This window comes from Neovison vison, chromosome 3 (assembly GCF_020171115.1).
Source record: "Neovison vison isolate M4711 chromosome 3, ASM_NN_V1, whole genome shotgun sequence".
NCBI lineage: Eukaryota > Metazoa > Chordata > Mammalia > Carnivora > Mustelidae > Neogale > Neogale vison.
In genome coordinates, this window is record NC_058093.1 from 155209695 (window position 1) to 155213171 (window position 3477).

Consider the following 3477-nt stretch of genomic DNA (forward strand, 5'->3'; position numbering starts at 1 on the left):
TACTTCTGGAGAATCCTCTTATACCAAGCCTCTAATTTTGTCCATCCAGCCCTATTCTCATAGATCATAGGGAAAGAGGGAATTTCTGATTTTCCAAAACTCCTCAATATCCACACCTATGTCCTGATATTTACTTCAGTTCTTCCCTATTGCTGTTACTCTGAAAATAGAAAGAGATAATGACATATTTATTTACATGTACTGAGCAGTCACGGAGTAAATAGCCTAGAGGGGGGAAATAAAAGTACACCAAGAAACAACTGTTTTTCTTACTCCAGAGACCCACAAGATGAATTTATAATGTGAACTATAGGGAGCAAGCCCCATTTCTGACTTGGAATGCATTTGCCCTGAATACTTATTCAGCCCTTTCTGATAAGAACAGATACTACACTTGATCTTAGCCAAAAGGCCGAGAAGCGATTATTCAGCCCTTTCTGATATCAGACTGTCTTAGTCACTTTTAAAAAACAAAGCAGAGGTCATTTTAAAGGCATTAAGGTGAAAGGCTAGGAGCAATTATTCCTCAGACACATTTAAACTGCCCCATCGACACACAGTTAGCACTTATTAGAGTGGTACAATAACTTGAGACACAGTGCAGTCCTGAATCTGAGGCTGAGAAAAAAAAAACCCGGAAACAAGTATGAAATGCCATGATCGTAAATGACAACTTCATTCTTTAAGAGAAATTTTTTGGAATACACTATTCTGATGAAGGGAAAGATAAATGCATGTTATCTAATGTATTTCTCATATCAACTAATGGCCTGGGCTCTGTATCTGAACCCCAAACCTGGAAATTAGATGTGCTCTGCTGTGACTTAGCTTTCATCTCTCAGAGTTTAGCTCATGTGTTTCTTCCTTGACTTTGAAGCAACAAATAGCCATTGATTTCCATCTATTTACAAAACATTGTTATAAACATGTTAAGGATGTAGATGTGATCACAATATAATCCCCTCTCTTAAAGCAGCTTACAATTCACTGGAACATTTTAACAAGTATTTATTGATCACTCTTATGTGCCTGGTTGTGTTCTAGGTAAAGAGGATACATAGGTATATATGACATATTCTTCGCTCTTGATAAATGTTTATCTACTGAGGGACAGACACACAAAATGAATAATTACTGTAAAATAGAGGTATATACATGGAGCCTAGAATGAAGAGTGAATAATTCAGTCTGGAAGAGGGGATGGGCTTGGTTACAAATAAAATGGTAAGATGAGAGTGGGGAGATGTGTATTTATGAATCCAGCATCTTTCTAGAATTCATATTTTAAAAAAAGAAGAGCATAGAGTATGCATGGGGAAAAAACTTGGGGGAAAAAAAGTATTTATTTATTTATTTGAGAGCGAGAGAGTGAGAGAGAGAGAGTGCACATGTGCACATGAGCTGGGGAGGGGCAGAGGGAGAGGGAGAGAATCTCAAGCAGACTCTGAGTTGAGCATGGAGCCTGACTCAGGGCTCGATCTTATGACCCTGAGATCATGACCTGAGTGAAAATCAGTAGTCAGTTGTTTAATAGACTGAGCCACCCAGGCATCCCACCATGTTGCTTAAATCCAATCCCAGCAAGGGGGATATTGGGAATCCTCCATGGGCCTGGAATACCCCTTCTAATTCTGGATCTGGAAAATGTTCTCTAGGCTTTTTCAGCATGTAACCTTTTTTTTTTTTTCTTTTCTTTTCTTTTTTTTTTTAAGATTTTATTTATTTATTTGAGACAGGGATCACAAGTAGGCAGAGAGAGAAGGGGGAGGGGGGAAGCAGGCTCAATTCCAGGACCCTGGGATAATGACCTGAGCCAAAGGCAGAGGCTTTAACCCACTGAGCCACCCAGGCGCCCCAGTGTGTAACCTTTTTTTTTTTTTTTTCAATTTATTTATTTTCAGAAAAACATTATTCATTATTTTTTCTCCACACCCAGTGCTCCATGCAATCCGTGCCCTCTATAATACCCACCACCTGGTACCCCAACCTCCCACCCCCCCGCCACTTCAAACCCCTCAGATTGTTTTTCAGAGTCCATAGTCTCTCATGGTTCACTTCCCCTTCCAATTAAGATTTTATTTATTTATTCGACAGACAGAGATCACAAGTAGGCAGAGAGGCAGGCAGAGAGAGAGGGGGAAGCAGGCTTCCCGCTGAGCAGAGAGCCTGATACGGGGCTTGATCCCAGGACTCTGGGACCATGACCTGAGCTGAAGGCAGAGGCTTTAACCCACTGAGCCACCCAGGCACCCCAGTGTGTATCCTTCTATATACAATTTACCTCTTACAAATTACTCTTGCCTTATAGGTGCTTAGTCTTAAGATTCTATAGCTTTGCTCAGAATTTGAGGGCAAAAGCTGTGACTTTCTTTTTTTCTTTTACAAGAAACACAATGTTTTGTACAAAACAAATAGGTATAATCAGTTGACTGATAAAGATCGTTTTCCTCCATGACACAAACATTCAAAGTCCACCTTCCTCAGCAGTGATGAGAAGACTTCTCAGGATCCTTCCCTTACTCTTACCCTCTTTGCTATGCAGTGCCCTCAGAGCATTATTCACCATGATTCAAGGGTTTCTGCAGTTACTACATTGGATCATATGTGGGACCAATGGAAACATAAGTGCCCTAGTTAAGAAATAATTCACTGTTCAGGAGCTAAGGAAAGAATATTTTCTTGGAACATAAAGGAAGCATAGAATGCCTTCTAAATGGAGAATATATAAATGATGATTTTTGAGTACCCATTATTCTTTGGCCAAATTAAAAAATAATAAAATGTGGATAAGCATAATAGGGAGAGATAGGGATATATTGGATACATTCCTGGCCTAAGTGATAGTTAAGAGTCACAAGAGTTCTTGGAGCTTAGTTTGCTTCCAGTAAAATAGGGTATATGAAAAATTATGCACCAAAAAAAAGAAGACTTCTATTTCCTCGTTTCAGCTTATGTAAGATTTATAGATACTTAAAATAAATGTAAAAAGCATGTAAATATAGCTGGAAGGTATAAGAGATAATATGAAGATCCTACTTATTTCAGCAGTAGGGACTGGCTAAATATTAAATAGTAAAGATTTAGAAGCAAAAGTGCCTGCTTTTCTGCAGGTCAGATTTATTCAATGACTGGCTCCTTAAGCCATCAAAAAAGATACCAGTGTGAAGTATTTGAGTGCACAAAAACTGGAACACTCATTTTACTCGAAAACTCAATGCAGAAAATCCATAAGTTTTTAAGATTTAAGACCTCATATATACAAAAACACTGTTCTGTCTGTTGGAAGAAGATTCAAATAGGCATGGGATATGCCCTCAAAGAGCTTAGAACCCAGCCGAATTAAAAATATCAGGAATACACACATATATACTAAGATAAGACAGCATCATCCTCTCTAAAGTATATACCTCAGTGAGTGCTTATATAATCAGAACCACAGATTTATAAGAGGGAGTGGATGCTTTACGGAATGGGTTT

General features: G+C 38.6%; 1 non-coding gene across 1 annotated transcript; it reads right to left on the reverse strand.

Annotated features, from left to right (window-relative positions):
• Nucleotides 1-239: 239 nt before the first annotated feature.
• LOC122903681 lies at nucleotides 240-424 on the reverse strand. Its single transcript, XR_006383984.1, has one exon. It is a non-coding gene; the product is annotated as a U2 spliceosomal RNA (small nuclear RNA).
• Between the last annotated feature and the right edge of the window lie 3053 nt (nucleotides 425-3477).